Source organism: Protomyctophum bolini (assembly GCF_963924005.1).
Source record: "Protomyctophum bolini genome assembly, chromosome: 20".
Classification (NCBI taxonomy): domain Eukaryota; kingdom Metazoa; phylum Chordata; class Actinopteri; order Myctophiformes; family Myctophidae; genus Protomyctophum; species Protomyctophum bolini.
The window spans coordinates 21,334,814-21,352,229 of NC_137881.1; the positions used below are offsets into that span (position 1 = coordinate 21,334,814).

Here is a 17,416-nt window from a genome sequence, read left to right on the forward strand (position 1 = left end):
CTATAGTGGAACTACTAGTCTACTACTACGGCTCAGCCAACTACACACACAGCAACATGACGGCTGCTTCGCTGTGCAGGAGCACAGACTCTGGTTTCTGTTAACTATAACTTCAAACGGGACTATTCACGAAAACAACTTTATAAATGACAACTGACGTTATCCGTGAATTTCTGATACCTCGGGCAAAGTGCCACACCTTTGCTTAGAAGCGCAACAGGTAAGTTGAAACAACAAAACATCCCCCTATTGTGTCTGCTGCTGCTGCTGTTCCTCTCTCTCCACTTTCTCTCGTTGAGCCAGCTAATTCATTCTGAGAGTGCTGTGCTATATAGTTAGTGTTGTGTGTTATACAGTCGTTGATAATAGACTAATAATTCTTATAATTGTGTGATTAACACAGCAACTGTAGAAAGTTTAGGCTACGTACGTGTGCAGTCTTATGTCGGGGGTGCACTAGGCTCTGCATGGGGACACCTGTTCCACATGGAAGCATAGTTGTTATGATGATGACTATCACTGAAGTAGACAGAAACATGGTGTAGGCTATTATTGCTATTATAATTATATATTATAATTATTATATTATAATTATTAGTCTCTCTCTCTCTCTCTCTCTCTCTCTCTCTCTCTCTCTCTCTCTCTCTCTCTCTCTCTCTCTCTGTATTCATGCTTAATGGAAAACTACAGCAAAAACAACAAACAAAATAAATGAACATACAGAATATACAGGATAACTTGTTGGCCAACACAGTGCAGTATGTTTTCCTCTGTGTGATATCCAAGCTACCAGAGAGAGAGAGAGAGAGAGAGAGAGAGAGCGTTTTCTTCTATATGGCATATGGCAGCCATGTGCAGAATGTTTGTCTATCACCATATGCCTCCAACAGATTGCAAATAGGTAGGTAGGTGCAGTTAATAGGAGAATGGATTGACTGGTCAGTCAGTTCAGTGTGTGTGTGTGTGTGTGTGTGTGTGTGTGTGTGTGTGTGTGTGTGTGTGTGTGTGTGTGTGTGTGTGTGTGTGTACCTGTGTACATGGCCTTGGGCTGTGTTTGTATTTCCAACCAGAGAACCTGGGTCGATGCTGTTCTGTTGCCGTTTGACTGCAGCATGCGCACATGCACCGGTGCTCCTCAAACCTTTTCAGGTCAAGGGCCCCCAAACAAACCGATATGTATTTGTGATGCTATGCTATGCCAATTACTTTTGCTGAGGACCCCCTGGGGGTCTGGACCGTCTGGACCCCACTTTGAGAATCACTGACTGGCAAAACTTGACAACCAATCATTTAATAAAAAGAATGGTCAATCCGTGCTTTAAAAAAATCCTTAAAAAGTTCAGGAGCTACAAGTTATACAGGCTTAGGCCGATTTTATAACTATTTTGCATGGAGTGCCCCCTTATTCTAAAAGTACAAACTTTTGTGTATGTTCACATGACCTGATCAAATAGATCGAAACGTTGTCAGATGTCTCAATAAAGAAAGTATTTTTGTACCTGTGGTGCTCCATCCATCATCTATCTATAGCCTTATATATTACAGTTCTCACCTAGCTTCATAGAAGGTGTTTTAATAACTTATAAAAATAATTCAAGGACTACTAGACTAGTAGTATCGATCCTAGTATCACTCCTCCTTGTGTTTACTGTAGCAGCTTAATACTAATATTCAACTAAATCTTCCCTGCGGATTCAGTGGTATAACTAAGGGCATTTACTCAAATACTGTATACTTAAGTGCAGTTTTGAGGGGTTTTTTCTTTTACTTTACTGCAGTGTTTCCAGTACTTTTCCTTCTACTCCACTACATCTCAGAAGAAAATATACTTTTACTTGACTACAATTATTTGAAAACTTTAGTTGTTAGTAATTTTCTATATTTGTATTATTATTACTACATTATTATAATTATTACAAATTCACAATTCAACGCATTTTGAGCTTGTATTTGCACTTTATATTTCTTTGAAAACTTGTGAGATGAGACATTCTGCATAAAGAGTACTTTTACTTTTGGTACATTTTAATGCCAATACTTACTTTACTACATTTACTGTGCACTTTAGTAGTATTTCTAGTATTGATACTTTTAGTAAAATACATTTGAGTACTTTATCCTACTGTACCACTGTTCAGATTTGAACATACAGATCTGTACAGACTACAAAAAGCCTATATTATATATATATATATATATATATATATATATATATATAGCCTATATTTAATTTACCATAATAGTTTTCAATTCAATGACGATGTCACTGGCTAAAGTAGACTTTTGAGTTCTGGGGTCCACTCCAAACACAGCGGCTGATCGAAAACGTGTGTGTGTGTGTGTGTGTGTGTGTGTGTGTGTGTGTGTGTGTGTGTGTGTGTGTGTGAGTGAGAGAGAGACTGTGTTGGGTAGTATCGACTAGGGTAGTGGTTGTTTTGATCCAAATACATATTATTGCCCTCTCTCTCTCCCTCCCTCTCTCTCTCTGTCTCTGTCTGTCTCTGGACAGCATTCCTGATAAGAACGATAGATCATTATAGCCTATATAACTTGTCCAATGTAAGACTGGCTTCATAATATAACCCATTCAGACCGGGAACCCCTACCTACTATCCCTTTCAATCCGGGAACCCCTTTTAGGCTTGTTGTTGTTGTTGCACTTGCCCTAGCCTAGCCCTTTAGATAGCACTTTATGTAAACTCAGATAGTAGACTTAGGTTAGCGTTAGACTTATAGCTCCTTACATAGACACTTTAGACAGCACTAGAATAGCATTTTATGTAGTCATAGCACTTTATAGTACACATGTATATTGTATAATATATAATATAGTATAGTATGTATAGTTGACATAGATACTCCACTGTTACGTTCTTAGTTTATACATGATTCATGATAACTACTTTTGATATATGTGATGTATGTCATGCTTTTTGTTATTGCTTAAATGTATGCCATGCTTTTGTTTTTGCTTAAATGTAAATCGCTCTGGATCAAGAGCGTCTGCTAAATGCCTGAATTGAAATTGAAATTGTTGTTGATGTAGGCTACAGTAGGTAATAGGTATATAGCGATATTTTCAGAAAACTTAGGTCATGATTTATAAGGCGTTTTTAGAATTCGGCCTCGAGCCTAAATGGGATAATCACTGCGATAAATCATACTGTATATTTTGCAAAACTGAAAAATGAAGGTCTTCTTCTGCCATGGTCAGCTTTGTAGTGTACTTTCCCTGCACAACTTCATGTAGCTCCCCCCCCCCCCCGTCCCTCTGTCCAACTGTAGTCATCATTTGTTTGAATTATGGCATAATTATATGTATGGCATGATTTGTCATTTCAAAGATTTTAAAAAGAGACTCCGCTGATACATGGGGTTCAAATTATAGTTATTTACCTCGCTGGTAACACTTGTAATGCTAGTATGCACCCCATGTCTATGATGTATTATAAACATGCACAATAAGCTAGCTAATTATTAAATTGCATTCTAATGGCCTCTAATTGCATTACAATTGCAGTATCCATCTCTATTCTTTTCCAAAGATAGACAGGAATATGCAGCGAATATTAGAGCCTGTATAACCAACCCCCCAATGTCACAGCACAATAGACAAGGTGCAAGCTGCACAGTGCTCTGTAATTGCATTAAAATGACAAAATGGCAATAGAGGAGCTACGCAAAGTAGTGTAGAGATGAGTCGTTCGCGGTCAAGTTAGACTACTACTATATTATCCTCCTTTTGTGAGTATATGTGATTTCTCCAGAGACAGCCCCCCTTGATGAAAATGGATTTGTATGCCACATGGTCACCATGACAGCCCGTGGTCTCCGTGGATACGGTCACCCATGCAGGCAAAGCCCCACCTGGCTGCACCTGGTTTATTCAAATGATTGATCCTGTTAAGGCTCCAGAGCTCTGAGTAGCTCAAGGAGCACGGCGGTCAATTACAAACTGGATTCCAAACCAAGACAGATGAGAGGTCTTCCATACTGACTCACCTCATATAACTCCATATAGGCCCAGGCCAGAAATGTTCACTAATCGGGGACACTCGATTAGTGTATATTTATATATCCCCAATACCCTTCCCAAGTGGTACAGTAGCTTAGTTGCAGTTATCAGCCTTCAATGACACCAACCATAGTTCCACAGAGTGAAAAAAACGTAAAAATGAAGAATTATCTCTCTTTCACTCACTTTAATCAATGAACATAATCATCACCATCATATCAATATCCATTCTTCAGTATTCATTATCGTCCTCATAATCACTTTACCTATTTAAATCAAATCAACCCTAGCATGCCTATTATAGCATTCAGCAAAGAACATGTCAGACAGACAGACAGACAGACAGACAGACAGACAGACAGACAGACAGACAGACAGACAGACAGACAGACAGACAGACAGACAGACAGACAGACAGACAGACAGACAGACAGACAGACAGACAGACAGACAGACAGACAGACAGACAGACAGACAGACAGACAGACAGACAGACAGACAGACAGACAGACAGACAGACAGACAGACAGACAGACAGACAGACAGACAGACAGACAGACAGACAGACAGACAGACAGACAGACAGACAGACAGACAGACAGACAGACAGACAGACAGACAGACAGACAGACAGACAGACAGACAGACAGACAGACAGACAGACAGACAGACAGACAGACAGACAGACAGACAGACAGACAGACAGACAGACAGACAGACAGACAGACAGACAGACAGACAGACAGACAGACAGACAGACAGACAGACAGACAGACAGACAGACAGACAGACAGACAGACAGACAGACAGACAGACAGACAGACAGACAGACAGACAGACAGACAGACAGACAGACAGACAGACAGACAGACAGACAGACAGACAGACAGACAGACAGACAGACAGACAGACAGACAGACAGACAGACAGACAGACAGACAGACAGACAGACAGACAGACAGACAGACAGACAGACAGACAGACAGACAGACAGACAGACAGACAGACAGACAGACAGACAGACAGACAGACAGACAGACAGACAGACAGACAGACAGACAGACAGACAGACAGACAGACAGACAGACAGACAGACAGACAGACAGACAGACAGACAGACACACACACACACAGACTTACACTGTTAAGATCCTTCTCAAACCATATGTATGAATTAATAGCAATTCATGGGTTTCTACCTAATTACATTTAATAATGTATGCAAATAGGATAACACAAAAAGGGTACTTGTTTCCATTGTGGTCAATTCATCAACATAGCATAAAAAAGAAAGTTAAACAACACAATAATACATGATCATGTGTTATTGTTTTTGACATGTCATCAACATGTCAAAAACAATGCATCGCAAGTTCGCAACGCAACATGTTGTGAGCTTGTAAATTGGCTTTCGCTGCTGAATGTTTTCACCCCAAATAAGGATGCTAGGGTTCATGTGGGTTAACCTTTACTTATAGTAGCTTAGTAGTAGCTATAGTGTCAAGCCATAGGCTAGGATTACATACAAAGGCTGGCTTATCAAAGCTTTGATACATTTACAGTGTTGGTTTCAATTCATAGTTGTTGATCTTAATAGTACAGTAAAGTGGTATCTGGCTGGTTAGATTGCCATCTCTATGGAGGTTGTAATTAAGAGCTGGACAAGAAAACGCGTGGGAAAAAAATATTATTTTGCCACTTTGCCATGAGTGATATTGTAACAATGTATTGACCTTTCAGATACATTCATAAAAGCTGCAAAGTTGATAAGGCGTCTAAATTGAACGCCTTATCAGATGTGGCTGTTTCTTTTTCAACAGGGGAATGCCTGATGGGGTTATATAGTAAAGAGCTAACAACTTCCTTGAGTTCCTTGAATAATGGCTTTGTTTCCACTCGTTATTGAACCGAAAACCCAAACCTCAATCCCCCAAATAATCCCCCAAATAAAGTATGTAAGTAGGAGTATTTAACATGATGGAATGGGCTGCTCATGAGACTTGGCCTGCTGCATTATTGTGTGGTTTTTTACTTCTTTTACAGTGTAAAACGGGACCCATCCAAACGGAAACAAGACTATAGTGTTACGTAACTTGTAGGTGATATATATTAATGGATAAAGTACAATGTGCACATGAGCTGCTCGTTAATTGGAAATAAAACCCTGATAGGGGGTCCTGCTTATAGTGAAGTAGATTCATTTTCCAATAATGACCTGTACTGTACATTATGCTGCTTGCTACTGTAAAATCAATGAGTTGACAGGAAATAGTGATATTAAAAGGCTTTCATTAGCATCCAGGCTTCCGCCTCCCATGGTTAAACAGAAAAACATAAAATAAATGGTTGGTTGCTATCGGAAAATAACAGAACGATTGTATATTGACCAATTGGAATTCAGTATTTAACCAAAGCCATGTAATAAGCACATACTGCAAAGCACTGAAAGCAGTATGTAGTTCAGGTACTAGTCCAAGGCTATCAGGGTTTATTTTAACTCCCCATGAAAGAGTAAAAAGTAAACTAATAACTAATAATTATTGCCAGTCACATACTGTAGGCTGAATGGAAAGTAAAACAATCACATCAGTGAAGTGAGCGGTGCCTTTGGAGTAGAGCACAGTTGTTGACTTACTAGAATGTTCGACCTCTGGGTCTAACGCAAAAATAATAAATATAATAATAATAATAATGGAAAATAAAGAAAGAATACAAAAATGACATTGGTGTTACACTAAAAACTCAACTTCCCATCATGCATCTGTAACCCCAGACCAATACTTTCAAAGGCCACAAAAACAGCGCTACTTGAGGGTAGGTCACCCAGAGGTATTGCAGCTGTCCGTACATAGACATAGAAATACATAGAGAGTAGAGACACACGGCCAGTCATTGGAGCGGTTATAGGCACTGCTCAATTATTGAGCAGTTAAAATATATGCAGTGGCTGGGAATTATCCTATAATCTTCGTTGACCGGTGTACCCCAGGGGTCTATCCGTATCCCACTCCTTTTTCTCCCTTTGCACCAAATCTCTTTCCCGAAAATAGCTGATCTCAGCCCGTCCTCACTTAAACGGGTACAGGCATAAGTTCGACACCCTACCCCAAACCCTATACCTAACCCTAACTGCAAGCACGACGCAATTCATGTCGGACCAACGCATGTCGAGAACAACGGGTGATTTACACATGTCGGACTTCTGGTGTGTCGGATAAACGCCCAGGGTCTATATCCGTGTCCCACTCCTTTTTTCCCCTTTACGCCAAATCTCTGTCCAAAAAATTGCCGATCTCAGCCCAATCTCACCCAAACAATATGCACGGATTAGCAATTCTGTACACATTACACTGAAATCCTCCCCTGCATAGACCGTGACGGAGGGGCGCCGTTTCTACCAAACTTGAGCCACGAGAGACACCACAAGCTCGCTTCCAATGTTGCAAAGTTGGGTAGAGCCGAGTCGGACCCCCGTCAGAGGGACAGGCATACAGTAAGGACGGTCCACACAGTTCTATACCAAGACAGAGAAATTAAGTGACTGACAAATAAATAATGGCCCGATGGCCCAAACAGGCCATGAAAAATGAATCAATAAAACACAATGAGAATAACAGATTTCCCCGCTATGAAAATGAATGAAAAATAAATTGCGATCAGGCGATTATGTAACCATTGTGACAGGCCTATGTGGAGCGTAGATGTAGATGCGTGTGTGCAGATGTCTGTCTGTGTGTGTGCGTGTGCGTGTGTGTGTGTGCATGCATGCATGCGTGTGTTTATTTGTTAGGATCACCATTAACTGTCCTGGGTTCCAGTCTGGCTGATGAGACGAGTGTGTGGCTAGTTAGCGGTTACAGTAGATGTACAGTAGGCTGTTCGCTGATAGAAAGGGGGATTGTTTCATTCATTTTCACTCTTCAGCATAAGAGGGAGGGAGAAGTCACCGCACACTGACTTGAGTAGTTTTATAGAATACAGAACAACGTTTCGGTCCAACTGAACGTACCTTCATCAGGTGAAGGCTGAGCAGACTGAGGTCAGCTTTGAATGGCGCATCAGGCAGGGCTCTCTAGTGTGCATGCAAGGGGGAAATCAGAAGCACAGCGAGAGAAAGGGTTAAAAGTATATATATATATATTTTTTTTTCCATTTCAGCTGTTCTTAAAATAACATAGTTGTGGATGACGGATTGGAGAAATATTCAGGGAATGTCTTCCTTGGCCTAATGCCGTGCACGCACACATGCACACGCAAAGACAGACTGCCCTTTCTCATATGTTCAGTCTCACAGGGCGCATACGGACCAAAGACCCATCTCTCATGGTCAGCATCATATAATAATATGTTAGCTACGTGTGCATCCGGGCAGTTTCTTTTCACATCCTGACCAAGTTTACATTTCATTTCATATACATTTCAATGACTTCAGATTACAAATAACACACAGACAATATAGCTGGGTTGAAACATACGGGTACACATCTCATGATTGCCAAAGCTAAACAAACACTTACTTCCCTGTTACTGGTCTGATCCTCCCAAAAGAGTAAAACATGACTCCAGGGCTCCTTTTCTGGGAGGGGAATGTAATTGGAACGTACCACTTGAGAGGGGAGTTTGCATTTTACTTGACACTGCATATTGTCCATACAAAGTGGTATTGCTAAAAACATGTAGAATACTTTGTGTATGGTGATAATTTACTTAATAATTATACTTTATACTTATGCTTGAATTAGGCATGTAAGTTTATTGTTTTCCTTTTGTTAAATTATACCTTTTTTGTGAAACACTGTTTTTGAACAGTATAGCCTACCTTCCTTGCAAGAAGGAAAAATAAATCACACACACACACACACACACACACACACACACACACACACACACACACACAAATAGCTTAACAACTTGAACGCTACATAATCCTGAAAGTACTGAACCTACCCATGCACAGACACTGTCTAATAGAAACTGCCCAAAGCTGTGTGTGTGTTCAACCCATGCATGCACCAATTTGAATTTCAACCAATACTATCATAAGTAACGTCATCCACCCATCAAGTTACCAACCTTAAACTTTTGATTGTATAGGCTAATTCCACGCGCTTGGTTATGGTGTCCCACTATATTCACTTCATCTCTGGACTTTAAAAGCCCCAAACAACACATCCACCAATCATCCATGGTGATTAATAATACCCCGGGGAATTCCTACCAACATTGGCACCATTGTTTTCCAGGCAGGGCATTTCAAAGGTCGGTGGGCACACGCGCACACACACACGCACGCACACACACACACGCACGCACACACACACAATCTACAAAGTAGTTTAAATAATTGTAGTGGAGTAAAAGTACATTTGGATCCGAGATGTAGTGGAGTAGAAGTAAACATAACGGAAATTGGATGTAAAGTACAAATGCCTAAAAAATGTAGGCTATAAGTATACGGTATACGTAAATGTACTTAGTTACTTTCCACGCTGGAGAAGCGTATGATAGGGATGTCAGACCAGTTAGTCCACTTTACCATCACCACACCCTCGCAAGTCAGCTACACGAATATGATCTCCCTTCTCACTGTCCCCACACACACACACACCCACACACACACACACGCACACGCACACACACGTGTCAGAGAAAAAGAAATGATGACTATAACGTAATGGTACACCTTGCATATAGGCTGGCCTTTCTGAAAGACCCAGCAGAGAAACCTGCTGTGACAGAGCAACAGTAGAGCGTTCTTGTCTGTTACGGTTCGGGTGTCTTTGTTCCACATGTCCGCCGCAGGAAGCACGCAAATTCATATCTGCACCTCGACCGTCATCACTCTCCAACAACGCCAGCCTTGTCTCTTTGTGTTCAATTACCGTGGACAGAAAGGACAGGGAGAAGGGAGAGATTCAGTGAATTATCAGCAAAGCCCCATGTTTCTCTTTGCGATTATCCTTAAGCTGATGTTCTAACAACATGCCGTATATGTCGTAATGCCTCTATTTTGTTTTACTCAGTCGGTATGTGCAATGTTTAGACCAGCAACTCAAGTCACCAGTTGCACGGATATGGTTTTCCTTTAGACAACAACAAGCCATCAGATATGGTAGATGCATGTTCAAACAATATTGCCAGTAACTTAGTTTTTGAGCTGACATTTATATGCGGCGGTGGACTAAATTGTTTCAGTCATAGAATAGTCTTTTGAATAGTTTTCATTTAGTTTTAGTCACATTTTAGTCACCTGGAATGTTTCGTTAGTCTAGTTTTAGTGAACTGATTCTGATTATAAGCTTATTGAGTACCCGTTATCAATAAGCTTTGAGCTTATCAAGCCTGTTATCGAGCATAGCAGCCCATGACGTCATGATCAATCAAGACAAGAGAAGATCAAGAAATAAATGTAATCATCCATGCTGGTATACAAACATGTTGGTCTTGGTCTAAAAGTGTATTGATCTGTCAACCAGCACTGTCTGGGTAAATTAAGCGTATTGAATTCGGAGTGGCAGTGACTATAGAGCAGCCGTCTTGGAATCAGCAGGTTCCCGGCTCCACCTGGCTGCATGTCAAAGTGTCCTTGAGCAAGACACCGAACTGCGATGAGCAGGTTGGTGCCTAGCATGGTTTCCTCTGCCATCGGTGTGTGGATGTGATTAGTCCTGTCTACATTGTAAAGAGCTTTGCAGAAAAGTGCTATAAAATACAGTACAGTACAGTAATTATTTAGTTTTGAAATCATTACAAACTTAATATTGAGTTTGTAATGATCATCTTTTTCTTTCTCTAATAACAACCTAAAACATGACAAAAAAACTAAAAGTTGTCCTTTTATTTAAGGTATAACCGCAAAGAAGACTTTCCCCGCCCACAGCAATTATTCAAAATGGCCTTGACTGCCATGGCTGCAGGCTTTCCCAGACTTCAATCCAATTCACATTTGGGGAAACAATCTACAGCAATCTCGCTTTTATTGCACCTCTTTTTCCAAGATGGAACGTTTCAATACCCTCCGAAGAAAGCCATGTGTGAGAGAGAGAGAGAGAGAGAGTGAGAGAGGGCAGAATACAGAGAGCCACGGTGCTACCGCTGACATTCCTCTCTGTCAGTAATCCACCACCTATCTCCCCTGCCATAAATACAGGGGCAATATAATCGGCTGGCATAAGTAAGGGGCAGATAAAAGGGCTATTATGTCCTATGAACAATGGCCAATATATCCGAATGAATGATCATCATTTGACACAGATTGAATTCTCAGCCTCATTACGACATTTGGAAACTCTCCAAAGGCCACTGCATGATTGGTCATTTGGATTGTTCCTGCAAATATGAGTCAGCTATTATTGGTTACCGTAAGGACTGTGGCTGGCCTTGGAAGCCCTTTATTGACTGGATTTGCTTTGAATCTCTGACTAATCCTGTAAGGTGTAGGCCTTTTATTCTCCTTATCTAGATTAATAGTTACATTACGTATACACACCATGAGTGTTAAGTTGCTCCATGGCACCCAGTCAAGTGTTTAATCATCAGAGCACTTACTGTTCTGTTCTGTTCTGTACTGTATGTATTGGTAAGTGCATGCATAAAACGCCCCCCCAAAAAACCGCCTGTGTCTGGTTTCAGTCTAAATAAGTCTAAATAAATCCAGTCTAAATACATACACAATTGCAGTTCCACACTAGCCTGGCGCAGCCAGACTCCAGCTGCCTTATAATGCATATGCATATTGCCCGAGGCAGTGCAGTGCGGCGGTATATTAGTATTGCAAGGCTAGTTCCACACATGTACACTTCAGCTATCTGTACTCTACAGCTTGTGTGATATAAACTCTGCGAGCTGGCCTGTAATAACACAGAAACACTACTCTGGGGGGAGGAAGTCTATTGGTTATAGTTTGTTTCCCAAGTGAAGGGTGTTGTCATGGTACTGTAGTGCTGGGGGATATAAAACTAATAATATAGAAATTGCTGGTGACTTCCCTGCTGTCATGCGGTGTAATTCACAGCCGTAGCCTGCAGGCCGAGAAAACTGCACAACGTCAACACAGTGGCAGACTGTGTCTCATTCACAGGCCCAATATTGTTGTGTGGAGAAATTACTCTTGCTTGTGTCTGTAACTACCAGTTGATGTACAGTACCCACCTGAAGATACAGACAGTACAGTACACTGTTCAGTGGTATTTTTCATAATAATAATAATAATAATATCTGGGACTTATTTGGTGCTTTTCATGACACTCAAAGACGCTTTACATGTGTCGGGGCCAGGGGGGGAACAAGAAAAGTTTATTAGAAAAAACAATTCAAAGAGTAGAACCTACCTCCACATGCGTTACGCCCCCCTAGTGAGACCTGTCACTGTGGGGTGGAAAGAAGATGTTGGCTTGACGGCCCGGGTATCGGAGGAGAACCGAGGCTTTCTTCACCCTCCCAATGACTGATTGTAGGGGTTAGCAGAGATGGAGTACTTAATGTAGAGAGGCTGGGGAATTGGGAATTGGCTTTACTAAATTGGGACTTGAAGGGGGGAAAAATGTTTTTCTTTTGTCTTGAAGGGGCATGTTTTGCACAATAACAGTCTTTTCATTATGTCTGCCCATGATCTCTGTGATTTATACGTTTGTTTACCTCAGTCACTGATACTAAAATCTGATGTTTCATTTTTTTTTCTATGAACCTGTGACTTGACACCCATACTGTTATAAAACCAAAATAAAAAGATTTTGAAAAAAAAAAACTAAAACAGTGCATATAACAAGTTTAAAAACACATCAGCTTGGAAATGCGATTCTGAACAGGCGGGTTTTCAGTGCAGATTTGAAGGTAGGAAGTGAGGGGGCATCTCGGATATGTTTGGGGAGAGGGTATCGGGTGGGTGGTGAGTTTTGAACATATTGGAGTTTATTGAGGGTTTTTGTGGCGATGCCCTAGACGTAGAGGATGCTATTGCAGTAGTCCAGTCGGGACTTCATGTCAATAAGGACCCCCCAAATTTATATATATTTGGCCACGGACACTGACAATATGATGTACCCCTATATGATTATATATATTAAAAAAAAAAACGTATCCAATATATTCCAAACATTTTCCAAAAGTGCCACTTGTAGAGCTGATCGTTTATAACTCTATGATCACAGTGGCTGCAGGATGAATGGAAGGAAGTTAATGGTCAAACTAGGTTCAATAGGTTGCCGAGGTTCGATATATTGATTAAGAGTAGATTGTTTGCGCGCACAGCCGCGCACGCGTGTGCGTGCATGCGCTCGCGTGTGCGTGCATGCACTCGTGTGTGTGGAGAGAGAGGTTGACACATAATCTATATTCATATTAGCGTAGGTAGTATGTCCTGGTCACTTTCCTGTTTCTCACTGTGTATCTAATAAGTATTTTCTCTATAAACACACTGAGACAATGATGTCACCTGTCCTGCATGTAGACGCACTGGAGCCAAACTAACAGTATTAACTCAGTTTAAACACAGGGAACATTTGTCTTGTTTCGTCCTCGCACGGAGATCTTGGGAGTGGTCCTTGACGTTTGTTTGGTTATCAGGGCAGTCCTAGTATCTGGAGTTAAGCTTCTTTAGCCTGGCTAAGATTGTGTGTGCGTGTGCGTGTGCGTGTGCGTGTGCGTGCGCGTGTGCGTGCGCGCGCGCCTGTGTGTGTGCATGTTGTCTTCTCGCAGCCCTTATGACTTTGTGACTTTCAGCTGACCAGCAGCAGAATGGCCTCCCCGAGGCAGGTATAACACTCTACAAACACATTGTCAGCACCCGGCCAACCCAGGGAAAACCTTTTGCCTTGCAAATTTGCAACCCAACACTTTTTTCCGACCAACACACATGCAGACAGACAGCTATTAGCAGACCTGCCTGCTGGTTGTAGTGCACCAGGACAAACGGCAAAAGTATACACACAGTCGTGATGAAGTTCTACAGTGGCACAGATCTGGCATACAGTGCTAAACCACAGGTTTTCAAAGTGTGGACATTTGGAAAGGATTTCGTTTTACTATATTTCAACCCATTAAAACCATGCAGGATAGCATCCGTGTCATTTTAGAATTTAGTGTTGGCTATTCAAAAATAGCGGATATATAGTACATCTCCTGTTCTTTTTTTTTATTTACAGAATTGGCTGCAGACAGAGGCTGGCTATTTGGGGTTCCTTGGCATGGAGGTGTTTAGGAACCCCGCCTGGACTAAACTAAAAGTCTAAAATGATCTCTAGCAATGTCTGAAGTCCATACTACATAGTGTATGTGTCTATAAATCAACTCCATTATTTTATTAATAATATAGTTTTATACTATTGAATACAATAGGCCTCATAATGTAGGCTTTTTCTGATTCCATGCTATAATGGATATTGTGAAGTGATCTGGTGAATTATATTAGCTTACGTGTATAGAGACCTTACTTGAATGCAACTTTAGTTTTATCTTTTGTGAAATAGTAAGCGAGGTACAACGAGTTTAAGTGGATTTGCCTTCCAATATGAGACTGCTGACATGCAGAAATTCTTCATTTCCCCGTGCAGTTTCAAGACACTACAATCTTTAGTTCCAGGTCCTTCTGCAGGTCTGACTGTCAGGCAGAAACCTTATATCTCCATTTTCATCTTTCATCTCATGTTTTTCCATAAATGAAAGACCTATTGTACACTTTGTCATGTGACAGTGGAAATTGCCAATTTGCAAGCTCACATTGCGTCAAAAGCTTGAAGATCTGCCATTTTTGCCATTTTGTGATGATTTTTGAAACATTTTGCCTATAATGACATGACCAAAATGTGGTCGTTATAGGTTGAAAGTGGTTACGCTTGTCTGTGGTTATTATAAATAATATATTTAGTCAATGAAAAGTATTAACAAGAGCTGGTTGTGACTGAATAATAACTACATTGAATCCCTTTGAACACGATATACAATTGGGATATACAATGTTTCTGCCCGACAGCAACGCCTTGAGTTGGGACATGAGGGAACATCATGGGAATATATATATTAGCGTGACTTTACCAAGTTTACCCCATGTCGCACAATGCAAACTAAAGAAAACAACATATACGTCACAATGCGTCGCAGATCACAATGTGAGCTTGTAGATCGGCTATTTTCAAATGGACAAAATGTAAATATAGAGCTGAAATGGTTAATGTATTTTTGTAATAATCAAAATCTACAAACCAACTGATAATTCAAGTTTTCAAATAAATGTAGTGGAGTAAAAGTACAATATTTGTATCCAAGATTAGTAGTGAAGTAAAAGTATTGGAAATTGAAAATAATTTGCATACACATTTGGATTACAACAGCGCCCCCACTTCAGGACATTGTGGTACTGAAGGTAAAACTGCTTCAAAGGGCAAAAATAAATGCCATGGACTTAAATATCAGATGGCGATTGAGGCTCAAACCATTGGAAATACGTTTGAGGTACATAGACAGATTAGACAATATATTGAATATTAGAAAATGCATGTTATTTCTGCTTTAAAACTGCCATAGCCTTCCGGCAGCACACAGCACTATTGTCGGCCAAGAGATTTGAAGTTGAGGGAAAACAGGAGCAGACAGACCTAGTTTAGATAGATCCCTGGGAGACCCCGGACAACTAAGTAGGGTTTAATAAGTGTTAAGTGATTAAAAGACTAAAAGAGTAATTTCACTGGGGGTTCTGTGGAAAGAGGCAGGAAAAAGAGAAATAGTGGCATTCAGCAAAATGGTCCGGCTGGCTGGGAATCAAACCAGAGACAGGCATTAGATCGGTACACATACTCGGCTATCGGTTAACCTTTTTTTGCCATATCACAATATTACGATATGTAATTCAAAATACCAGACTAGTCTCATATCCACAATATTGATGTACAAATACAAATATACAACAGTTCATTCATCCTACAGTACTTATACTGTCAGGAATGTATGAAGATGTGAAAAAATAAAAATAGATAGATACTATCATACTGGCCAATTCTTCCCATAGCACGCATTGTAGCCCTATAGGGCAGGGGCCTATATATCTCCTCTTTCTGTTGCCTGAGGCTGGCTTGATGTACAAGTGCACCCCTTGGACATGATACTAGTATAATGCAGGGACTTGCAAACCAACCCTTGATGCTGAGTGCCAAGCAGGGAGGCATCGTCTCCCATTTTTATAGTCCTCCGTGTGACCCGGAGGAGGAATTGAAGCCCGACCTCCAAATCTCAGGGCGGACATGCAGTGGACACTGTAACCACAAGGCTGGTGACTGCCCAAACCTATAGTAGTTTACATACAGTGGACACTGTAACCACAAGGCTGGTGACTGCCCAAACCTATAGTAGTTTACATACAGTGGACACTGTAACCACAAGGCTGGTGACTGCCCAAACCTATAGTAGTTTACATACAGTGGACACTGTAACCACAAGGCTGGTGACTGCCCAAACCTATAGTAGTTTATGAATGTTTTTCCAGATCCCCGTTGATAATAACTGTGCAAATCACACAATGACTTATGGCATGCAAACACCAAATACAAAAAGTGTTGCTTTTTTGTACATACTGTCAGTGCTGACCAAAACCAACCACAGAATCCCTTGAATTAGCAAATAAACATTTTTTGTTGGTGGGGGGAACTTAACAAAGGCAGGTATCAATAGTTCTTCTCGGACTGGGGTTTTTCCCAACAAAGTGATTCAGAGTCCATGCAAAGCCCTATATAATGCCTATGGAAGAAACAAAGTTACAATTAGTAACATAACATGCAATCTTCACCGGCCATCTCATTCTAAATTACAATGTTGGCGTGTGTGTGTGTGTGTGTGTGTGTGTGTGTGTGTGTGTGTGTGTGTGTGTGTGTGTGTGTGTGTGTGTGTGTGTGTGTGTGTGTGTGTGCAGCGCTTACCGCCCGATCCTGCATCCTTCCACCAAGATGTGAGCTTCACCTGAGGAGAGGTTCAGCAAACATTAAGCACTGGGCTGACGCCACCCCAGGTGCATCACATCAGCTTGAATTACCCTAGGCACATAACCTCCCTTCCACCACAGTTTGCCCCCAGTGCTCTGTACTGTCTTTGATGCTAGAACCTCTCCTCTGCCCTCCGCTTACCTCGTGGAATTGGGGACCTAAGCAGTAAGCAACACTCCATAATACAAATAAAATGTATGCAAAAAAAAACAACCCAATGTGACATTGTACACAGGATTGGACTGATAGCAGCTCACAAAAGGCATGCCGTAAATAGCTCACAGCGTGTCACACTCTGTGAGCAGCATGTACATCTGATTATTCACTGAGCACAACGCCAAGTACAAATCAGGCATAACTCAGCAGATCCTTGCTGATTTAGTTTTGCTTATGTTTGATGAATTGAGTACAAAGGACCCCGATGGAAACAGGC

At 41.1% G+C, this 17,416-nt stretch overlaps 1 protein-coding gene across 1 annotated transcript in view; it reads left to right on the top strand.

Moving 5' to 3' along the window:
* LOC308335038 (uncharacterized protein) overlaps positions 1 to 17,416 on the top strand; it is a 28,207-nt gene continuing 10,791 nt past the window's right edge. Inside the window, exon 1 of the mRNA XM_080791990.1 lies at positions 1 to 220. The gene's annotated coding sequence lies outside the window, so the exon portion shown is untranslated. The remainder of the gene's footprint in view (positions 221 to 17,416) is intronic.